Consider the following 25,261-nt stretch of genomic DNA (forward strand, 5'->3'; position numbering starts at 1 on the left):
TTCTCTCAGCAGCAGTTGGTGGAATTTGGTCCTGAACACAGGTCTTGAATCTTTAAGTGGCATATTCATTTGTTTCACATCTGTCATTAGCTTCTGAGATTCTAAGCTGGAATTTGGCTGGTGGAAGGTGAGAAGGCAGCAGCTCTGCTCTGCACTGATGCTGAGCTGTGTTTCCCTCTTCTCAGGAATGGTGGAAGAGGCAGGACAGAGGGCACGAGGCACCGGAGTCCTGGCAGGCCAAGAAAGACCTGAAGAGAGATCCCTACTTAATGGGTTGACTTAAGGTCCCAAGTTTGATTTCAAATTTCTCTTCCTTGATCCAGTTGGAAGATTCTAGCACCTCACTGGGAAGTATCTCTTTTCCACGGGTAGCATAATGCTAGCTAGAAAGTAGAGGTGCTCAGGCTTTCTTCAGTTTAGCCGTATTTCCTGTCTTGGGCCTAGCTCCTGAAAGGGACCTGGGATCATCCAGCAGTAATTCTCCAATTTATTGCCCCTGTTTTATATTCCTGACCTGTGAATATTTACAGATGTAGGGACTAGCTTTCCAAACCCAGCATAGCTACTTTAGTTTTGTCATTGTCTTATAATTTCATGGAAATGGCTGCTGAGAAGCCAACAAATGACTGATAAAATCCCTTTGCCCACTCATTTTTAATGTCATTCTGAAACCCCAGAACAGTGACCATCTGGTCATGGTACTTACTTTAATATAAAAGAGGAGCTGAATTGAAAATCATATTTCTGAGAGAACACTGAAACAAGTTAAGTCGTCTGCTTGTAAACCAAAAGCACAAGTCACATGTTTCATCTGAGCAGCGGTGAAATATGCAAGGCGTCATATCCTGAGCTTGCCTATTCATGCACACAGGACAACCACCAGTCAGTATGCTATTACTAAGAACTGTCACCTTTTATTTTGAAATAATTTTAGATATAATAGAAAAGTTGCAAAAATAGTATTCCTGTATATTTTTTGCCCAGCCTCCTATAATGTTAATATCTTACATAACTACTCTACATTTCTCAGAACTAAGACATTTCATTGGGATAATACAGTAAACTCAATCAAGTACATATGGTATTCAAATTGTGGGATGATTTTTATTTATAAGTCTTTCTTGTAACTTCTAATTTGAGCATCATTTTTAGGATCTATATTTTTTTATGTGATAGGGAGTTGCATCTATTTTTCAATAGTGCCAAGATGTATACTTAACCAGCTTTCTTTCCTGTTGTTGGGGAATCCAAAAATTATTGGGATGGGGTGAGGACACACTTGTGCCCAATAGTAAGCAGTTAAGACCTAGTAGGTACCTTCCCCTCTGCTGGTGTTCCTCATCTTCAGCCCTACTTGACTGAGATTCGCATGAATCTCAACTGTGTCACTGCCTCTGCTCTCAGGTGTTTCCTACCAAGATCTGACAACCTAACTCAGAGCTTTTAAGTTCCTCACCTCAACTTCCAGGTCCCACATTGGTTTTTGTTCAGGACACATCTATAATCATAATTCAGTTGTCTCTCTAGCTGTTTTTTTATATATATATATATTCTTATCATTGAACTGTACCCTGACTCTACTTATCTGAGTGATCACAGTTTGTAAGGAATAACCCAAATGCAGGGCTCTAACATTTAATTTATCCCATTTTATAGTGCAAATGGGAACCTAAAGTGATTGATTCCCAATTACATAGCATGTGTCTGGAAGATTAAAAGGCCCAGGAAAAGAGAAGGACCTTCCTAAATGCCCATTAATTGTTAGGACAAGCACAGGTTACAATAAAAATAAAACAGACATCAAACATTATGCAAGAGTATATTTTAGAAAAGAACTTAAAAGTCTTTTCTTTGCCAAATGGCAGAAACATTTTAATCCACTTTTGGAAAGGAATGCTGTTATTAGTCACAGTATTAAACTTGGGCTTTGACCAGGCAAAACAAGTATTAAAATCAGACTTAACATGTCTGAAGCAAATTTATCATCATCTTTTTTGAACATGCCCCTCTACTTGCCTTTCCTGGTTTTGTTTCTAGGTCTGCATGTTCCCAGGCACTAGGCTGGACACTCAGTGCCACCTTTTCATCTCCCTACACTGACATACAACCAATTGCCAAGTCCTGCTAGTTCTGTCTCTGCAGTCTGGCATTTGCTCATGTCTTTCCATCTTTACTGTCACTATTCTGCTTATGTTATCTCACAAATCAATCTATGTGCCTCTAGTATATGAGTGGGCAGATTAATTTCTGGTGTATAGCCACTGTCATATTGATAATTTGCTCAAAAGTTTTAATGCCATTACCATACCTACTGGGGTTAGAATAGACTCCTCACACTGGCATTGGGGTCTTCCATCCTCTTGCCCCACATTTCTAGTTGTATCTATTAACATACATGCTATGAACCAGCCCTGCAAGTTTATTTTTCTCTTGGACATATCCCTGCTACCAGGCATTTGTACGTGCTATTTCTTCTGCTTGGAGGTGCTTTTCTACTTCCACTTCTAATCATAGTTTGTTGAGGCAAAATACACCAGGATTTAGAAAATCTCAACCTGAGGATCAAATTTAGCCTGCTGGCATGTTTTCATGGGAATAAAGTCTTACTGGAACATAGCCATGCCAATTCATTTAAGTACAATAATATGCTATGGCGTCATACAACAAACCACATACAAAGGTGGTCCCATAAGATTCATATCACCTAGTGACTTTGTATCCCTTTTAGCTTATGTAAGTACACTCTATGATGTTTGCACAATGACAAAATCATCTAACAGTACATTTCTCAGAATGTACCCCTGTTGTTAAGTAATGTATGCCTATGTATTTCCATCTGATTTTGCACTGTAACAGCAGAGGTGAGTAGCTGCAATAGAGACTCTATGGCCCATAAAATCTATAATATTTGCTTTCTGGTCCTTTACAGAACATTTGTGCTGATTCTTGCAATGTCTCCTTAGTAACTATTGATTTCCCTAAGTATCCAATTCAATGTGTTTTAGCAAAAAATTGTTGAGCCCTTTTCATGTGCCAAATATACAAAAACAAAAAAGCTGAAGACCTTCCCATGAGAAGTTCATTATCTAAAAGTGGTGAAAAGCTATAAAACTATGAAATCCTTGCACAGCAAAGGAATAATAGCAACACTTGTAGGAGTTGCTTGGTAGCACAGAAAAAGGAACAATTAACCTTACAGAGGCAGTGAGAAGTAGGGAATTTCTAACAGTAGCTAAGGTGGTTTTGGAGTTTAAGAGGGTAACAAGTGATTAAAGTCACACCAGGAACAGTAACGTCACATACAAAGGTTTGGCAGACATGCCACATGGTCTTTTGGGGAAGCCTCAGGTAGACTGTAATGGTAACCAAGTAGAAATAGAAGCCAAGTAGAGTCGGATTAGGCTGGAATTGAATACTGACAGTCAGATTCATTAGCTGAGTGACTTTGAACAAGTCTTTAGTTTCTATTTTCTCATTCTAGCAGTATTTGCATGAATTAACTGATATGACATAGGTGAAAGTTTATGACACAATGTTTGACACTGTATGTGCAAAAAGAATTGGTTCTTATTGTCTAAATATGTCATAAACAAAAAATTCATGTAGGTTATCATGAGACAGAAAAAGTAAAGAGAAAGACACATATCCAAAATCCAAAGATGGCTGCTCTTTCCTCTGTACTACATCTCTGTTCTTCCACTGGCACTTATGCTCTCTGATATTATGCATGGAGGGTATGTAGCTCTAACCCTGTCTTCTAAGTTGGTAAACTTACAAGCAGGGATATTTCCATATTCGCTTCTGTGTCTCCCAAGGTTCCCTGCACTGTGTCATACAGCTTATTAGCAGCCCTCTAATGGACATTTGCTGCGATTTTAAATCTTAGACAATAAAGTTATTTTCATGGCAATCAATACCTTATTTTTATAGGAAACTGTGACCAATGGTTTGTAACATGTTTGCTTTGTTCAAGCATTTCCAGTTTGATGAACTTGAGTGTGTAACTTCCAAGAAAGTGAACTTTGTTTCTGTAGTTTTTTGTCCCTTTCCCTCATGTTCTTATTCTGACTCACTTTCCCTTTCAGAAACACACACTTTCCCACCCCCAGGTGACCACTGTTCTTGGAGGCGTGGCTTGAGTTTGTTGTTATATTCATACTGACATGCTCAGGAGTTTTTACTATACTTTTTCTCCCTTTCAGTACATTTATGGAAAGGAAATATGAATAATCAGGAGTAGATTGCTTCCAATCACATTCATCACAGAGATTAAAAAATCAACCCTAAAGTTCATTTGGAAGCACAAAAGACTGAATAGCCAAGGCAGTGCTGAGCAAAAAGAGCAACGCTGGAGGTATCACAATACCTGACTTCAAACTATACTACAGAACCATAGCAATAAAAACAGCATGGTACTGGCACAAAAACAGACATTAAGACCAGTGGAACAGAATAGAGGACCCAGATATGAATCCATGCAGCTATGCCAACCTAATTTTTGACAAAGATACCCAAAACATATGATAGAGAAAAGACAGCCTCTTCAACAAATGTTGCTGGGAAAATGGATATATGCATGCAAAAACTTGAAACTAGTTTTATGTCTTTCACCTTGTATAAGTATCAATGCAAAGTAGATTAAGGGCCTTAATATAAGACCTGAAACTGAACCTTATGCAGGAAAGAACAGAGACTACACTGGAATTAATAGGCATAAGCAATGAGTTCCTCAATAGAACTCAAATGGCTCAATGGGACTATATGAAACTAAAAAGCTGTGCACAACAAAAGAAATGGTCTCCAGATTGAAGAGGCCACCCACAGAATAGGAGAAAATCTTTGCCAGATATACATCTGAAAAGGGGATTATCAGAATATACAGGAAGCTCAAAAAACTAAACTCCCCAAAAATCCGTGAAGAAATGGGCAAATGACTGAAGAGAGTTTTTTCAAAGGAAGAATTCCAAATGGCTAAAAAAAGCACATGAAGAAATATTCACCATCCCTGGTCATAAATGATATGCAAATCAGAACCACATTAAAATTCCACCTACTCTTGTTAAAATGGCTATCATTGCTTGTGTTCTTACACAAGCGGCAAGAAATGTTTGTGACAATGTAGGGAAAAAGGAACCCTCATACACTGCTGGTGTGAATGTAAATTAGTAAAACCATTATGGAAAACAGTATGGAGGCTCCTCAAAAAACTAAAAATAAAACTGCCATATGATCCAGAAATGCAATACCATTTCTAGGGATATAACCAAAGGAATGTAAGTCAGGTTACAAGAAAGGTATCTGCACACCTATGTTTATCGCAGCAGCACTATTCACAGTAGCTAAACTATGGCTACAGACAAGATGCCCCACTACTGATGAATGGATGAAGAAAATGACATTTATAGACAGTGGAATTTTAGTCAAAAAGATGAATGAAATTTTGTCGTTTGCAGGTAAATGGATGGAAATGAAGAACATCAGCTTAAGATGATATTCAGAAAGGCAAAGGCTGCATGTTTTCTCTCATATGTGGAATACAGACCCAATACAAATACAGCAATATTATAAAAAACAGGTTACACTAAGGGGAGGTCACATACGAGAGAGGGAGGGTAAAAGAAGGAAGTTAAGATGAATATGGTTGATGTACTTCCTATACAAGAATGAATAGAGAAATTTTAAACCTGTTGAAATCACCATAAGAAGGGGGCTAAGGTAGAAAGGAGAAAAATAGAGAGGATGAACCAATTCTCATTAATATATATATATATATGGAAATACCACAGTGAAACTCCCTATATAGCTATCTTAAACAAACAAAAATGTCTTTTTTCAAAAATGGAGAAGGCAGCAAAACAAGTCCTATCTGAAAAGTTGGTGCCAGTAGAAGGGGAAGAGGATATAAGGAAAGTGTGTAGGAGAGTGAATGTGAGGGAAATATATGTATGTAAATGGAAAAGTAAGACCTGTTGAAAATATTCCAGGAATGGGGGGAGGGGGGCAACAGAGATTGATGGTAGGAGTGAATTCAACTATGATATATTATAAGAACTTTGGTAACTGTCACAATGTACCCCCAGTACAATAATAAAAAGTAAATAAGTAAATAAGGAGTAGATTGCTAAGTGAAATTTTAATCACTAGAAGGAAGCCTGGTAATTACTTCACAAAAGTAAACCTAATCTGCAATATAAGGACAGTTCTATGTGTCCTAAAAAATAACAGGACTCTAAATTAAAATAATCATAATAGCTACCATATACTGAAAACTTATTTCCTAATTTACACCTTGCATGAGCTGTGTTTATCCCTCACAACACCTCCGCAAGTTGCTATTTCACTTCCATAGATGAGGAAACTGAGGCTCAAAAGATTGGACACTTTTCACAAGGCCACACAGCTAAGGGGCAGAGCCCAGGTCTGTCTGTTTCTCCAGAGCTCCAGACTGTGCCCTTCGAGTGCCCTGTGACTGGGAAGGAGGTTAGGCAATTTTTCAGGTTTCCCCTCCCTGCTGTACGTTCTTCCTTTCCACCATTTCCCAACAAGTTGGTCTGAAAGCAAGAGTGGCTACATAAGTCACAAGGCTCAGAGCAAAATAAAAATGCATAGCTCCTTGAAGGTAAGAAAATGTAAGATTTTCTCCTCTCCTCTATGGTTTCTCCCTTGGATTATCATATTTTTAAAACATTTATTATTTAATGTCATTCTGAGTAAAGAGAAATTAAAAATTTAAATTATTGCCATGAATTTTATTGTTCATTTTTATTTTGTACAATGCCAGAGCTGGCATTTGAACTTAAGGACTTGTGATTGCTAGGTGGATACTCTACCACTTGACCCTTTTTGTTTTGGTTATTTTTCGAATAGGGTCTCCTGTTTATGCCTAGGGTGGTGTAGACCACGATTCTCCTATTTACACTTCTTGGATAGTTGAGATGACAGGCACACACCACTGTGCCTAACTTTTTATTGGTTGAGATGGTGTCCTGCAAACTTTTTCCCGGCCTTTCCTCAAACTGTGATCTTCCCAATCTCTGCCTCCCAAGTAGGTAAGCCATTATCTCAGCTGTTCAGATTCAAATCAACTTGCTCTTGTCTCCATAACTATGCTTGCTTTCCGAGTGGCCAAGCTCCCACCCCACACTCAGTTTTTAGATACTGGTCTTGTCCATACCTATCTTTTATAAGTAGTATAGCTAGTGAAGGTACTTTTAGTATAGTTCTATAATTTAATATAATACCTAAGAGAAAAATGTTAATGGAGCTATTCTTTGTGTAAGATTTGATTTTGTTTTATTCAATATTTAATAAGCATTGTCCAGGTAGCTTCTGGTATGACCTCTTTCAGGAATGGGAGGGTACAAAGGTAAACACATGGTCCTCGACATTAAGACAGTCATGGTCTACTGCCTTCTGAGTCTGGGACTTTGTACCTAATATATAATTTAACTTAAAAAAAAATGTTCTAGGCAGCTACCCTACCTCATTTTACTTCTTTCTACTCCATAAGTGTTGTTTGGAGATAAATGTGAGGCCAAGTGCCCTGGGGTCATTATCCAAGATCAGAGCTCCAAGCTCTGTCTTTGAGGGGTGACTTTTTAAAACACATACCCTGTACCCTATGTTCAAGTAAATAAAGTCCTTGCCTCAATGTTGAATGCTTGGCCAAAAATTTCACAACCCTCTAACTACAGTTTTCTATCTAATTTCTAGATTTAAACCCAAAGAATTCAACAAGGATTAGAATGTCTGTGGCTTCTCCCATTTCCCTTAACTCTTAGCTGACCATTTCACTGCAGTGAACCTCTCTTGTTTTGCAAATGCAAGACTCCTTTTCTTAGGAGCATTCTTGATCTCAATGGCAAAAGTGCAGAACACTTTCAACTCTAAATTTGAAATATTAGGCACGAGTGGTTATTGAGCTGGAGACATGCTGTAATACCACTAATAAGGTCACAGTTCAGTGTTGAAGACAGTAAATTGGAAAATTGTAGTTGAAAGGGTGCTCTTTCCTGAGGGAGTGGTAAATGAGCCAGCAGAAGAGGGAAGGAAATGTTCTTTGTTTAAAATTACTTTTGTTTGGGACTTGGAAAATCAGATTATCATCAGTTCTACTTCATCATGGTCAAAGTCCTGCATTACACTCATTCATTTGTTTGTCCATTATACAACAGATGACTTCTTAAATGTTAATCTGTGTTAGTTACTGAACTATGCTTGGAGAATCACCAGTGAACAAGATTCTGTCCGTTTTCTCTACAGCAGTTACAATGTAAGGGAAATATAATGTAAAAAGCTTGGAGCAGGCTATCAGATCTGATCTTTAAGAATATCAGAGAAGACGTTCATAAAGAAATAGCTCAGCATCTTGATACTGCTCTTCAAATATCAGGGCACCCTCTAAAGCTGTAGGTGTAAGATAGTCACAAATCTGCAATTTAAACAAGTACACAGGTGATTTTTTCTGTGAGAGGCGGTTGTTGGGAATCAAACTAGGACCTCATATAAGCTAAGCAAATGTGCTACCACTAAGCTGTACCTTCCAGCATTAATGCAAGGCCTTCAGGATACACTTCAAAAAACATTTATCTCAACTGTCTTTTATTTTTATTTCCTTTTGTGTCTTTCTGGAAAGCAAAATGCACTATTATTTTTTGCAATAAGAGGCACAATTTATCTTTTTCTTTTTGCTTTTACTGGACAAAATAGTTGTACATGTGTGTGCTTGCACATGTGTGTGATACAGTGTACTAATTTGATACATATACACGATGTGTAATGATCAAATCAGAGTATTTCCAACTCCCTAAACACTTACCATTTCTTTGTATTGGGAACCTCTGGATCCTCTCTACTAGTTCTTATGAAATATATAGCAAACTGTTGTTAACTGTAGTCACCCTACTGTGCTGTAGTTAGGTAAAAGGAAGAAGTTCCTCCTATCTGTTCTCCCTCTCATGTCCCCTCCCCAGGCTCTGGTTATCACTATTTTACTCTCTTCTTTGAAGTCACCATTTTTAGCTTCTGCATGTAAGTGGGAAGGTGTGGTATTTGTCTTTATGTGCCTGGATTATTTCATTTAGCATAATGTCCTCTAGTTCCATCCACACGAGAGAGACACAGCCTGATAATGCATTCTGGAGAAAGGCATCATGCACTCATTTTTCTCCGTGAGGGGAGGATGAGGTTTTGTTATGATAGTAATAGTCGTTTATTACAGAGCTTTCCCAGAGTTTGCCTCAAGATCCACCATTACTACAAAGATTGGAGCCCTGCTCCAATGGTCAACAAGTACTTTAGAAAGGAATCATGTATTTTTTTATGAATTTAGAACTGGGATGTATATGAGAATGCGTATAAAATAATAAAACAGCACCATATGGATAGATCACATTAACAGGATATTTCACTCAATTTCCTCTGCTTAGCAATTATTTTTTAAAGATCTAGGTGTTTAGTAATATCTTAAAACTACTTTAAAAACATCGAAGTTGACATTTTTGAATTAGCATTTTATTAGAACACAATCTAATTTATAAATTTGAACCATGAAGGACTCAGTAGATAATTATAGTCTTGAAGGAGCTTCAAATCACCTTAATGGGACGCTGTCAACCAACCAACCAGAGGCCATGTTTAAATTTTTAAACAGCACATTAAATAATTAAACAGCATAACAAATTATGTTTTGGATAACTGTCACAGCCTAATTTTTTGAGCACTCTTAAAAAAACTATAAATGGTTCATTAGAGGTATTTTTGAAGCCAAAAATGCTAATGCAAGTCACATGGAACTCCTGAAAGGATCTTGGCATGAAACAGACAATGAACTTGCTGCTGGAAAATAGCAGATAAAAAAGAAATGCAATCAATGTGGCTTCAACCGAAGCATATGTACATAGGCACAGCAGACTTATATGGCAAACAGACTGATAAGCTAACTTTCTCTTTTTGCATCAGTTTTTACATGATTTTATACATATTTTTGTTTAACCAATTTCATGATCATATCCTTGCAATGGCAGTGGATAAAAAAGTACTTCATAATTTTTAAAACATGAGGCCAGGAGCTATAGGAAAAAATATCACTATTTACCATCTTTGTTGACACAAATACAATTGTTTTCCAATTGAAGGAAAAAAATATTAGATATTTGACAATGATTGCCAGTGTGTTGGTTTCATGGTCCATTTTCCCCCTAAGCTGTGTTTGAAAAATTTTGAGGTGGTACTTGTTATTTCCTTCTCAAATTCCATTACTCTGTATTCCAAATACCACTAAGTACTAGTCAAACCCAACATTTATGTGATATAGATCTTATCGCATTCTTGGCGTGATTGCTCTTTCTTGGTGTTTTAAAAATACTGTTGTTTTTTTTCATTTACATAACTTCAATTCAGTCCTACACAATACAATCATCTTTGACTGAGAGGATAGAATGGCAAAATTCCTATAATCACACAAAACTATACTCTTCAGATGACCTGCCTCATTGTATTTTTGAAGGAATAAAACGTTTTAGAGTTTTTTATTTTGAGATCGAGCCAGATGGAAGCATGGGCCAAAGAATCCAGAAAGAATTAAATCTAAAATGCTTAATCAGCTTCCAGTCTGTTCATCAGTGTGGCAGCTCACCTGAAAAATGAAACCTAGTTGCAGGGACTTGAATTTAGTACACCAGTTCAATCAAAACAACTGCTTGATTCAGTGCCAAGGTGCCAGTGCAGCAGTTAAGTCATTTAATTGCCTGGGCAAGGAAGGTAGATTTGAAGCAAACTTGGTTTCTAGTTCCAGTTGTCACTATCATTTGTGTGGCCTTGGGAAAAGCATGTCACTTCTCTTTGCTTTCATTTCATAAAATGATAGGCATGATAGTTAATCATCCCTAACATCTCTCCTAGCTGGAAAATTCAATAAGTTATTTGAAGCAGTTGGTCTACTAAGCATCATTAAAAGGCAAATCAGGAAGAGGGTGGGGACATTGCTCAGTGGTATCATGTTTGCCTAATGTGCTTGAGGCCCTGGGTTGGATCCCCAGTATAAAATAAAGGCAGCTCAGGAAAGAGAATGGAGGAAGGGTGTCAGAGGCCTTTGCCTGCTGATGTGCACACATTGCTCCTTGTATGATGTGATTGACTCACCCCAGACACCTAGGCTCGTCATGCATGTGTTGACATCTTCACAACATCCTTTGGGAAGGAATGAAATGAAACTCATTCTGAATTTCTGAACCAGTTATACTAACACACTATAAGATGGCTGGTTCAAAACATCAGATTCAGTTCTGGGAATGTGCCAGTGCAGCAGCTTCTTCTTCCTCCCTGGGAGTCCTACTAAGACAAACAAAAGAGAAACAAAATAAATATAGGAGGGAGCTAGGGGATGATGCTAACTACCACCTGCAAATGTGCACCTATCTATAGGTGCCAGGGTCTGTGAATTCAAGATCTCCAAAACAAATCAACTGAAAGAACATTTTAACACATAATAAATGAAATCTATATTACACTTTCATTTCTTAGGCTGTCTCACTGAGAGAGAGAGAGAGAGAGAGAAAGGGGGAAGAGAAATGTATATAGAGAAATATGAATTAACAAAGTAAATTGCAATCTTCAGAATATGGTTGTTCAACAAAAATTAAACATAGAAATTTTAGGGCTAGGCTAGGTTTGAATTTCAGCCCTAATTCCATGCCAGAGGGTTATTGATATTGATGTTTTCTGTTGTATATTAGCATGGTGTGTAATTCTAAAACATTTCCTTGTATGAAATGAATATTTTAAAGCCCTAACCTATTCAATGCATCCATCATTTCCATTATAACTGATTTTCCTCTTAGACTGTATATAGCTCTTGGACCCTTAGAAATAGCACTGGGTTTTTCACAGTCCAGAGATTCCACATTCAACATATAGTAGACGTCAATCCAAATTGGATTCTAAAATGTAGTAATTGGAAACCAGAAGCAAATAAAAAATCATATTATTTGCAAAAGTATTTGCAGAGGGTAGGGTGGTAAAGAGAAGTCCTGAGATTCAGTTTTGCTTGACATGGTCTGGGCATTACTCCCAGTAATAATACAAACTATAAACTTGGAAAATTAGCCTAAATTTCAAAGGTGGTCAATTCTATCGTCTGCAAAATGGGTGTTATAATCATGAAAACAGTGGTGAAGTCAAAGGAACAAAATTGTTGTGAAATCTAATTATTAGAATAATACAGCAAGAAGACAAGGCTCTGCTAAAATGTGATGTTTACCAGTTGATCTATCCATCCTCACAGTTGTTAAAATTGTTTGCTTATTCCAGGCATCACCGATAGTATCTAAGGGTATTTTAATAAAATGAATAATTGAGAATGACCAAATATAGAACTGAACAGTAATGAGAAACAGTTATAAATGGATTATGTAATAAATAATAAAACTGTAGATCTAGTGATAACATTTAATTCCTCCTCACTGAGTTGATCATTTGTCTACCTTAGAGGGGATATACCTTTATCTTCTCATTTCTCAGTTTTGCATTTTTCCAATGTTTGTCCTCTGCATGCATGTCCTGCAATTCTAGACTAGTTGAAATTCATTAATTTCCTTATATCTAACCATTTCCCCATAACAATAATTTCTGGATTCCACGGAATTTGCATTGGTAAATGCCGTGTCCCTGATGTCCTCAGAAACTCGATTGCTGGCTATTTCCTCTCGGGAACAATATTGCTGCTGAATATGCTTCCAGTTCTTCTTAAATATACTTATTTTATGCCTACTGTGTGTTAAAGATCATGTGGAATCTCCCTGGATGCAAATATCCCTTGTAAGGCATTACCTGTGATGGACACTTGACCTACCTCTCTATCCTTCCCTGTGTAGGACTGTGTTTCTCTGAGCTGGTTTGTGAGTTATAGAAGGAATTGGACATGCCCAAGTTTTTGTCAGGATGAGAAAACTGTTGTAGTTGTATGACTTAAAAATGGCTTCTCTGCTGAGTAGAATTCAAGCAGTCCGACTTACTTCTGGATCTTCTCAACCTGCCCATCACCATTATTACAACAGTCATTAAAGAAGTGCCAAAGATGATCCATGCATTTAAAATATGTGATTTCATACAATCCTCATAAAGATTCCAATGAAGTATCTTATTTTACAAGATTCAAACATGCACAGGTAAAGAGCGAGCTTTCTCAAGGTGACTCAACTAATTGTGCCCAGGGACGTGTTTTAGTCCCAGTTCTCAATGCCTGATGCTAAGGCCCCTAGTTTAATCACATCCCTCCATCACGCCCCTTGTCCACACCAACTGTAGTCACCCAGAGTCTGCTGTTTTACTTTTCAATGTCTAATTTTAAGGTTTTTCCCCCTCAAAATTGAAGGTGTTAACTAAATAAGGTTTAAGTTTTACTCCTAAGCCAGACACTTGCCTTTAATAACATCTTTAGCAAGATAGTGATTAAGTCTCCCCTCAACCTCTTTAAAAAGAGTATCAATGTGTATTCTTAGCAGTGTAGATTCTGGGTGAGAAGAGGCATTAAAGAGCATTTAATGCATGCCTGGATTTCCCTTAGGACATCTAAAAAGGCTCACTTCTGTTTGAACAAAGCATTCTCATCATCGCATAGTTGTCCCATTTTATTCTTGGACAGTGGAGACCATTAGGTTGTGTCTCTGGTTAATAAGCAAAAATATCAGAATTAGTCTGGGGAGGTGTTGGCCCAGCCAAGTTACACATAATCAACACCTGGACATGTGACATATTTCAGTCACTAGGATTGGTAATGAGCAATTTCTCTTGTCTTGCCCACATCTATTGAGATTATTAGCCATTGAAATAAACAAATATAGGGCTGGGAGGTTTGTCTAATAAGTATGAGGCCCTAAATTCAATCCCTATGATCATAAAAAATAAAACAAATAAATAAATGTAAGCTTGAATAAAAGTTTACTCTTCTGTTTTTTGCATTCTTCTCCCAAGGGAGGAGCCTCTCCCTTGGTCTGGCACGGTTCCGAAAGACTCAACTTTAAAATCACAATTGATTGATGAACTTTACTGATGATCAGGAATGATAATAAGATAATATTTCTTTATTCACTCTTAGGCACTATGAAGCGCTTTTAAGGCATTCTTGTATTTAATGCCATGAAAGAGAAATACCACCTAGGAATGTGATAAGGACTCCATGAGACAGAAAGAGCACTTAAAAGCACACCTATCTGGGTGACTATAGCTATGATTATAATCAGCTACTTCCTCACTCTCAAAGGGGAAGCAAAAGCAGGCTGGTAATGGGTGATTGCCCTCAATATTAACTCACATTTTTTACCTGATAGCAACTGCAATTGTGAAACTCTATCCAGATCCTGTGCAGATGATTGCAAGAAATCTCAACATGAAGTCTTCTGTCTTTCACTGTTGATCCACTGGTTTTGGCTGATTGCATTTGAAAGAGAATAGACAAGCAATAATAAAGAGCAGACCTGGCTCATCCTGAATCAAAGACTCATCTCTAACGAGTAGACACAACAGCTGGACTATTTGAACACTGGTGAACAAGTTCCAACAGCTCCTGCAAGTCTCAGGGCTAACATACAGACGATGATATGCATTTCAGTAAGAGTCCAGACAATATATTACAGGGAGACTTTGGGGCCAGCCCATTAACACTCAGCATTCTTATCTTGCTTACCCAGAAACTAGGGAAGGCAGTGAGTAGCAAAAACTGTTTCGGTAACAACTTTAATCATGATGTGTAACTTCCTTGATTGAATCCCAGAATTTCCACCCACCACTGATCCTGATTTATAATGATGATTCTGGAAGTCTCAACTCCAGCATAGGAGATGGGAAAAGGGTAGGCGCTGTTTTACTTCAACATAGTAAAAATTTTGGCACATAGTAGCTAATTCTTTAAGTTAATTAATTATAGAGTGTGATATTAGGAATAACATATAAGAAAATAAAGAATCTCACTAATTATGTATTTGGTAGCACAATTTGAATTGTAAAGGATTTCTTTCCCATTCACCCCCAAGTTGATTCCCTACTTTCAACCATTTTAGCTGTTTCTTCTATTTATTGCTATACCTATACACAATATATTTATAATGCTATCTCTTAGCTATTTTTAAACCTATAGACATTAACTACCAAATAATGACTTCTCTAAGGAAAATGAGGATTCATCTCTTTTACTTCAATCCCTTTCTCTATAGGCCTAATGTGGTTATGTAAAAATTTCTAGTTAAGTCAGAAAAATGAGGACAGGCCACAAGGGCAGATTCAGGCTGGAAAATTGAAGAGAATGATGATTTTTTTTTCACTTGGCTAAAGTTGGACTTGAAATTACTTCAAAGCAGCAAACAAGTAATGCAAAAGAAACACCTCAGTTTATACCTCTCAGGCCCAGCCTGAGTCTGGGGTCTCAGCAGACCACACCTTGCGAGCACTCCCCTAAATCAGAGGGAGCAGGACTGCCCAGCCACTGATGGGCAGCCGTTGGGCACTGGGGCCAGGTCAGCATTCCAGGGCCCACCATATCATTACACAGTGGTTAAGTTGTAAAGTCATTCTGTTCAAACAACATTTTAAAACTTCTGCCTAAAATTTAGAATAATATATATCTTTATGAAGTAAAACAAGAAAACCTTCTTTATATTAATTTCCTGAATATTAAAAATAAATAATAATTTTTTCAGTACTTACTCATACAATGCTATTATAAAAAGCTGTAGCTAGATCTAATATTATATACTGGAAATTTCTTTTTTTCTTTTTATTAGCATGTATTAATTATACAATGGGGTTTCATTGTGATATTTCCATACTTGTGAATAATGTGCTGTTATTAAATTTACCCTATTACTCTTTCTTATTCCTTCTCCCCCTTTTAAATAATATTTAATAAGTTTCACTTTTCGATTTCATTCTTCTTTATGACTGAATAGTACTTCATTGTGTATATATACCACATTTTCTTTATCCATTCATCAGTTTATGGATACCTAGGCTGATTCCATAGCTTGGCTATTGTGAATTATGCTGCTATAAACATGAGTGTGCAGGTGTCTCTACTGTATGCCAACTTCCATTGCTTCAGATATATGCCCAGGAGTGGTGTAGCAAGGTCACTTGGTAGTTCCACATTTAGTTTTTTGTGGAACCTGCATACTAAGATCCATAATAACTGAATTCATTTACCTTCTCACCAACAGTGTATGGGGGATTCCCCCCTCCTCCCCATGCCCCTGCATGCTCACCAACATTTGATGTTGTTTGTTTTCTTGGTGACAGCCATTCTGACTGGAGTGAGATGGAATCTCAGTGTCATTTTCACTTGCATTTCCTTTATGCCTAAAGGATGTTGAACATTCTTCATGTATCTATTGGACATTTGTACTTCTTTTGAAAACTGTCTGTTCAATTCATTTGCTCCTTTATTAATTGGGTTATTTGTTCTTTTGGTGTTAATTTTTGGAGCTCTTCAAGTATTCTGGATATTAACCCTTTATCCTATGAATAACTGGCAGTTTTTCTTCCATTCTGTAGGTGGTCTCTTGATTTCAGAAATTATTTCCTTTACTGTGCAGAACCTTTTACTTTGATGCAGTCCCACTTGGCAATTCTTACTCTTATTTCTGAGCAATTGGAGTCCTATTCAGAAAGGCATTACCTATGCTTCTATCTTCAATGGTTTCCCCTATGTTTTCCACTAGTGACACTGGAAAGCTCTTGAAAATATTTTGTTTACATGGACTGTGTTTAGAGCAGTTTTGTGTTCATAGCAATATTGAACAGGAGAGTTTTCCATCCTCGTGGCCCTCCCATGTGTGTGTAACATAACCATCCATTATGACCACCCCCCAGCAGAGTGGTAGACTTGTTTCAACTGATAAAACCTACATGGACACATATCTGACAGGGTTACATCAGAGTTCACTCTTGGTGTTGTGCATTCTATTTGGGTTTGAGTGAATCTGTCATGATGGGTGTCTACCAGTATAGCAACATACATAGCAATTTCACAACCCAAAGATTCCTCTGTGTTCTGCCTGTGATTTCATTATTTTTCCCACAAAATTGCCTCTAATCTTCTTTAAAATTGCCTTTAAAATAGCTAATAACTTTGACATTTTTGACAACCTTTATTGACTGTTCTCTGTTGACCATATTTTTACTGAGAAAAATACTCTCCCTATGTTTACTGAGGTATTTGATACTGCAGAGCAAACTCTGCTCAGTGAAGGATATTCTTCAGGGGGTTACTGAATTTTATAAATATTTTAGTCTATTTTAAATGTAATGTCTTATACCCTTCATTTAGAGTGCTTCCATTTTCAAATATCTTTTAGGAGACAAAACACATTAAATCAGTTTTCTGTTTTGCAATTATTTTAACACTTTGCCAAATTTAGATGCTGCAAAATCATAGGCCTTCTTACTTTTTTCCATGATTTCATTTTAAAATTATGGTCCATGAAAAGATTCTTCTCACAACTTGAGATATTTCAAAACACAATTATAGAATTTCAAAATTAAATTTGAGCTATCATTGTTTAATTCATTCAATTCCTCCTCTGCTTTCATAAGAACAAATTATAATGTCTTTCTCTTGGAAAATTTTGTTTTTAAGAAACATTTGAATATTTAAACTGAAAAGTTCAAAATAAATGATGCTCCTTTTTTTATATAAAGAATTTCTAGCTGGGCAACAGTACCTCACACCTATAATCCTAGCTACTTGGAAGGTTGAGATTGGGAGGATCAAGGTTTAGTCCAAGCAAAAAGTTTGTGAGACCTCATCTTAACAGAAAAAAAGCTGGGCATGGTTGTGGTGTGCACCTGTCATCGCAGCTACAGTGAGAAACACGAAACAGGAAAAGTGAGATACAGGCCAGCCTGGGGAAAAAAAAAAGTGAGGCTCCATCTCTAAAGTAACCATAACAAAAAAGACTGGAGTTGGGTCTCAAGTGATAGAGCACCTACCTGACAAGTGTGAGACCCTGAGTTCAAACCCCAGCATGGAAAAAAACTTTTGTGACTATCTCTGAAAATGTACAGTTCTCATTTACAAAACAAAAGTTTAACACCATGGTAGAGTATTTACAGGTGTGCTTTGGAGACATAGTGGGTTCATTTTTAGACCATTGCATCAAAGGGAATATCTCAATAAAAGTTGATATTATAATAAGATGGACATACACATTTCTTCCAATGAATCATAAAATTTCCCATAATAAAACCATTAGGTTGACATGCATTCTGGTGATTTCTATGACCTATAACAGAGTTAGCAAGCATATGCTCTTAAAGTCTGGATTGCAGCTACCTCTTCAGCTCACACTGCCAAGCAGCTAAAGATGGCATGTAAAAAGAATGAAAGAAGTTATGTTTCAATTCAACTTTATTTATAAAATTGGCAGAAGGCTGGATTTGGCCTCAGACTTATCGTTTGCTGATCACTGATCTATGTGCAGACAATTCCCTAATTTCTACTGCATTTTCTAATAGTTCTTTTTAATTTAGCAATTATATTTTTAACAGTAGCTTACCCCCACCACCAAAAAAATCTAAAATGAAACTCAGAAAGTCTCTGAATCAGGTAGGTACACTACCAAATCTATTTCTCATTTCTCTCCATTTTTTCTTCTCTAACATGCATTTCTCTGCTCTTCAACTCCTCCCATCAGTTTTTGTGGTCTTGTTTCTACTTTCACAACGGACTTCATTTTCCTTTGTCTTTTCTTGGTTCAAGCTTTCATTATCTTGTCTGGCCTCTCACTGTGGTCTCTATTTTTACACTGTATTCTTTCTACTTCTACATATCTACAGTTACCATCTTAATTATCTCATAGCACAGAGTTGAACCTCTCACTTCTTAGCTCAGAAGCAACCAGTTTTCAATGGGCCAAAAAGAAAACCCAAGGTCAAAGTCTTTTATGGTCTGGATCCAGTCAACTTTACCAAATATTATTTCTTACTTCACTTCTTTGTGAGCTTGTTTCACACTGACATAAACAACTTACTTTATCTTTCAGGCGAATCTTGTCCTTTCATTTCCCATTCCATATATTTGCTGGTGTTACAAGCTTATTTATTTGTCTAGAATTTCACCAACCAACATGGTAGACATTAGCTAAACATTTCCTCAGTTGAATAAGCCACACTTCATGTGGCCAATAGCTACATGTGGCTAGTATTCACCAATTAAACAGCAAAGACACAGAGTATTTCTAGTGTTGCAGAAAGTTCTACTCAAGTGCCCTAAAACGTCCTGCTCACATTGTGTCCCATTTAAGCCTACAGAATTTTCATTTCCTAGCTCAAACACAACTCCTTTTTGCCATAGCATTTTATGGGTGTTGGTATTTTGTTACTTTGCATTCTAGAACAAAGTGACTTCAAAATTTGTGTTAATCTGGGTACATCACTACTTTCATTTGTTTCATTCTTTTGTTTCCTTCTGAACAATTAATCCCTAATCCATGGACAAAGCAGGTATTTGAAAAGAATTTTTGACAAGACTCATTAAAATATTCTCCAAAGTTTTATGAATATGAAATTATTCCCATAACAAAGAGTGATGATGACTCCACTTCATAAATTTATTAGTTGGAATTAGCATAAAATTTGGAACATGGAAACTGTTTATAGAAATGATATCAGATTTTAGAACGCCTAATGATAAATCATCACGGTTTCCATCAGTCGTGACTGGTTTGCTTCGGCTTTGGGAGCAGCATCATGTAATGAAAAGAAGATGGATGTAAATATCACACTGCCTATTTTAGCATCTTGTTTCCATCAATTACTGACTTGGCCAAGTCAGTTAATTCCTCAGAGCCTCATGGAGATGGTAATAGCTACCTGAATTAGTTAAAACTCTTTGCTGGCAAGTAACAGAAATAGACATTAGAGTAGCTTTTCAGAAAAAGATTTTAATGGCCTCATCCAACTGAAAAAAATCCTGTGTCTTCATCGTAACTGGATCCAAGTGCTCAAGTAACATCATAGGTCTCTTCTCAGGCAAGTTCCAGATATACAGTAGTGCGATGGGCAGCAAGTCTGGACAACTCAGGACTCTAGAGAAGGATTATTTAGCTCTAGCACAAGTCCCAGGGGTACTTGTATAGGAGTATTCATTTTCTTTCAGGAAAACCTTCAGCCAACTATGGCAATAGTTGGACAAATAGAGTGGACAAATAGAGCCAAGCCTGCAGCAAATGATCAAATTGTGTCAGGGGAGTAGTCAGGCCCACCCAACCTGAGGTAGTCTTCTTCTCCAAAGAAAGGAACACTAGACAACAAACAAAACAGGTATACCCTCTAATTTAGGGCTGTTACCTTACACAACTCCAGCAAGCACTGTTAATATGTTCTATGGGAATGGTGCCTGCTGGAATTAGGTAACATGTGGGATCTTTCTCTCTCCTTTCTCTCTCTCTCCCTCTCTCTCCCTCCCACTCCCCCTCCCCCTCTTGCTCATAGGTTTGCAATGATGGTTAAATGGTGTAATAAAGACAAAATAACCGGCAATTCATGTTAAAATATTATTCTAAAGTATCTTCTTCTCTTTTTATTTTTTAATCCTTCTTTTCCACTTATACTGAGAAAAAAACATTTTATTTAGTGTCAGTTAAGATCTGGATTAAGCCGTTCTAGATTTACTAATACTTGTTCTGAAGTAAGGGAGGAAAATTAAATTTTCCTTCAATAGTTCTATCTCAATAGTACTCTAGAGTCAATGCAGAGGGTTATGACTCTAATAGTGTGAAATAACTTATAGTTAGTCCCTTATTTATTTTATTATTAGAACCTCCAAAAATGCTATACTAACCCAACATTGCTTATAATTCAAATGTTATAGTAGGTAAAACATTGGCCTCTATTCTTCCTTCTATCAGAGATGTTTCACATTGAACAGATTAACATTTATCAGTTTAACATTAGTAATTGCCCTTTCATAGTAATATAGAAATCTTTCAGTAAATAACATAAAGAAATTGGGGTATTTTTCTCTTTTACATAATGAGGTCCAGAAGAAGGCAATTCATACTGGCAATATGCTTTAGTAGTTGTATAATATTAGTAACTTTGCATCTTGTTCCCATATTTTTAGTGGATTGTCTCATCTTCCCTTTCTGAAGAGCCCCAGCCAGCAGGCCCACAATGCAGGCAGACTAGCGGGAAGGGGAAAAACAAAAGTGCACACACGCATTTGATTTAGTCCTCTTAGAAGAGCTTTTTCAGATATTTCTTATTATATCTTCTTTTGGCTAACTCTTTGCACCCACCTTTAGGTAAAAGGCAAGTTGGGAATGTTTTAATAAGAAAGAAAGGGAGGATGGATATTCAGTAGCAGACATGGTCCCATCTAAATTAGTATTATTTCTAAGATTTTGTTTAAATGAAAGTTTCCTGTCTTTAAAGAAAAACATCTAAAATCTATCATGTAACCCAGCTCTTGGAAGAGAACAGTCTATGTGCTCAATGAAAGTAAGGTGGTCATGGCATTCATTACTTAAATTCAAAAGCAATAGATATACTCTTCATTATGGACATGTTTTATTGTTTATACATTTATTCATATGTGTACACATTGTTTGGGCCACCTCTCCCCCTGTCTGCACCCCCTTCTCTTCCCTTCCACCCCTCTCACTTCTAGGCAGAACCTGTTCTGCCCTATTCTCCAATTTTGTTAAAGAGAAAGCATAAGAGATAATAAGAAAGACGTAGCATTTTTGCTAGTTTGAGATAAAGATAGCTATACAGAGAGATTCCCAGCATTGTTTCCATACACGTGTGTATTACAACCTGCATTGGTTCATCTTTACCAGACCTCTTCACTACTTCCTGGTCACCTTCTCATAGTGGCCTCTGATGGACATTTTGAATAATAAGCAATACTTCTGAAGATGCTTTTGAATAGTTACTCCCTTTTTGTAGTGTCCTTGTGCCCATGTGGACCAAGGTGATACTTGAGAAAGCAGCCACATAGGAAGTGGGTGGTGTCTGTGGCGCCACATCTTGGAGCTGTCATGGAAACAGGCTTCTTCCTGGGAACTCCTCTACAGGACACCTGCTCTGGCCTATCTGCTCTTTATTATCTCCCATAACCACAGGGTGGTGATTATGTCAGCAAGGTCAATGGCTCGTTAATGTGGCAGAGGGAGCATTTGGAAAATACCCACACATTTCAATGGGCCAAAATGGATCCTCTGTTGAAGTTGCCAATGGTTTTGCTTAAAGAGGAGAGGGAATCATTTTTGCTGGTATTGATTCAAATTGATAAAAGTCTGCTTTGCTTTGATTTTAGAAGTCTCCATTGAAGGGCATATTGCATATCTGCCTTTCTTCTTTGTCTGTTTAAATTCTGCATATTCCTTGAGCACCAATTCAAGTTTCATCTTCATGAGGTTGCCAGATGGTGAAAGGCCGCAGCAATTCTCCTAAAATGTGGTTCCATCGCTGACAGAGGAGACCATGTATTTGGCATTCATCACACATTGCTTTGTTGTGTTCCTGTCTCTTTCTGTTTGTGTCTCCTGTCTCCCTAACTGAATTTAAGGCCTCTAAAGCCAGGGTGACTGTAATCTTTATTATACCTATTGGGACACTTTTGGGAATGAAGAGGTGTTATTAATAACTGCATCAGGACACCTGTCACAAACCTGAGCTGTCAAAGCAAATGTGTGGCCACTCTGTTAAAGTCAAAGGCCATTATTTGCCACTTCTCTTCCTTTTCACCCACAGGGTCTATTGTAATTCACGTGCAAGCAGACACTAAACTCCTAAAAATAAATAGCTTAGCAAGGCAACAATTTCTTGTACAACAGCTGTGAAATAAGTGGAAGACGGGGACAATCTCCACTGATGGGAGATTTAATAGTTCAATATAGGAAGTAAGCATGAAGTAGAAGGCTTTAAATAATCAGATAAAGACTGTTCAGACAGGGAACCAGTCTAGAATTTATATGCTTACCAACATAAACTACAGGGCTCAAAGAGGCACTCTTAGCACAAGGACAGAGACGGAAATTTGTATAGCGCATTCTTGTTTCAAAAGTATCACATTTCCTAATTATCAAGACAACATCTGATAACAAGACAACATCAGTCTGTTGTGGGGTACAGGGAGGCCACTCTAGGGGCTCTTGTCTTCACTGGGCTTAGGAATAGCTCAGGAGACATTGATAGTGCACACACAAGTAGATTTATTAGAAAAAGAAAAAGCTGCAGCTGGAGCAGTGCAGTGGAGCCCAGAAGGTGGCTCCCTGCTGAGGTGAAGGTAGAGGACTGAAACCAAATGGGATCCTGATAATGAAGTCTAGGAAGAAGAGCTTCCCAGCTAGAATGACGCAGGGTCACAGTGTTCTCTGAAGATTAAGTGTGGGTGTTGGAACCAGTTCGTACCACACTCTGCCAATTAAAGAAACCACAGGACTAGGCCACAGACTTCTCATCTCTGAAATGGAGCTAAGTCATTCCATCACTCAGGGTTACCATGAGGAGCAAATGAGTTAATGCACGTAATATCCTTCAGATCGCTCCAGGCAAGTAATAAGCACTCAACAAGTACTGGCCATTATAGTTAATTGTCAACATCATCATGGAAACCGGAGAAAATGTTCCTTAATAGATGAAAGTTCACATCCTTCCAAGGTTCAGGTGTAGAAATGCTAATCCCCAATGTGACACCATTGGGAGGTGGGTAAGATGATGTCACCAAGGTGAGGCCTTCATTATGCAATGGTTTTATAAGAAGAGGAAGAAAGGTCTCTTTCATGCACTGAGGAATGGCCATGGGAAGACACAGCCACAGGCAGCTGTCTGCAGAGGCCTCCCAGGTACTGAATCTGCTAGCACCTTGGTCTTAGACTTCTCAGCTTCTAGAACTGTGAGAAATATGTTTCTGTTGTTTAAGCCATTTAAGCCTCTGATCTATTGTACTTTGTTTTGGCAGCCTGAGCTAAGACAACACAGATATGGGGGGAGCGGGGTGGAGAGAGAGATGGTTAGATAAATACTTAAAATGGAAGTATTCTTGCTGCCTTTGGCAGCTAGCTCTGAAAACCCTCACTCAGACAATTTTTTTGTCAGTACCGGGGTTTGAACTTGGCCTCATGCTCGCTAGACACACACTCTGCTACTTGAGCCACTATGCCAGCCCAGACATCCTGAAGAATAAGTATACATAGGATCATAGGTAACTGAAGTTGTCATGGCAGCATGGCTCCAAGGTCTGTGGTGTGCCCAGGTCCGAGCTCCACATCTCTGAGTTTTCCTTCACTGTGCCTTCTAAGTGTGTCCTCAGACTTATACATATGTGTCACCATGGCATAAAGACATCATGGCATCCAGAAAGAGTTGGAACCTTCTCTTCCTGTGTCTCTTTCTTGGGAAAAACTTTTCCAGAAGTTTCCAAGAAGAATTCCTCTGATATTTCATTGGTCATAATTAGCTTCACAACTATTTCCAAGCCAAGTTACCAACCAGGGAAAAGAGATCAGGTAACTGTCTTGCACATGTCACCCCTGGAAGTGGCAAGGGGCTACCATCTCCTAAGTCCTCTCATCAAAGAATCTCTTCAAATATTGTTAAACAGACCTTGATCTGTAATTAAGATGTTTTGCGCAGAGTGGCAGACCAAAGCAGTCCTCAATGGACAGAGACATCTGAACCATGTGTTATCCTTACTGCAGTAGTGTATATGTTGCGTGTATTCCAACACTTTTGATAACTTTTATCACTGCTGTTGAAAATGAAATAGGATAATATTTTATCTATTTATTTAATCCAACTAAATATATCCTTCTACCTCAATTCCCAATGGCTTTATGACATTTTTAAAGTAAAACTTGGAAAACTCCACATTATTTTATATGTAGGCATGCATTTTTTTCTATGCCTCTTTCTAGACCCTATCAAATTATAACCGCCTTACAGACACAGTCTGAAAACCCTCTTTACAGACACAGTCTGAGTTTTTCTAGGCTGATAATGTAATTTTTCAGTATGAAGGGACCATTGACTGCAAGCAGACAGGACTCTAGGGCAACTGGCATAAATTGGGATTCTCTGGGAAAAACAGGCTGTATATTCCCGACCCCTCCCCCCCAATTAATATCTACACAACGTCTTGCACAATTTTGACATGATTTAAATATTGGTCAATGTGAACTTAAGTCACTTCCTGCCTAAAGTATTTGAATTTAACTTAGAGTCTCAATTTCATTGCTTTGTATACAGGAACTGATTATTTATACTG

At 37.6% G+C, this 25,261-nt stretch overlaps 1 long non-coding RNA gene across 1 annotated transcript in view; it reads right to left on the minus strand.

Annotated features, from left to right (window-relative positions):
- Positions 1 to 8,599: 8,599 nt before the first annotated feature.
- LOC141425811 (uncharacterized) overlaps positions 8,600 to 25,261 on the minus strand; it is a 58,600-nt gene continuing 41,938 nt past the window's right edge. Inside the window, exons 3-4 of the long non-coding RNA XR_012450943.1 lie at positions 14,321 to 14,427; positions 8,600 to 11,334 (exon numbers count right to left, since the gene is read on the minus strand). This is a non-coding gene — a long non-coding RNA (uncharacterized lncRNA). The remainder of the gene's footprint in view (positions 11,335 to 14,320; positions 14,428 to 25,261) is intronic.

This window comes from Castor canadensis, chromosome 8 (genome assembly GCF_047511655.1).
Source record: "Castor canadensis chromosome 8, mCasCan1.hap1v2, whole genome shotgun sequence".
Classification (NCBI taxonomy): domain Eukaryota; kingdom Metazoa; phylum Chordata; class Mammalia; order Rodentia; family Castoridae; genus Castor; species Castor canadensis.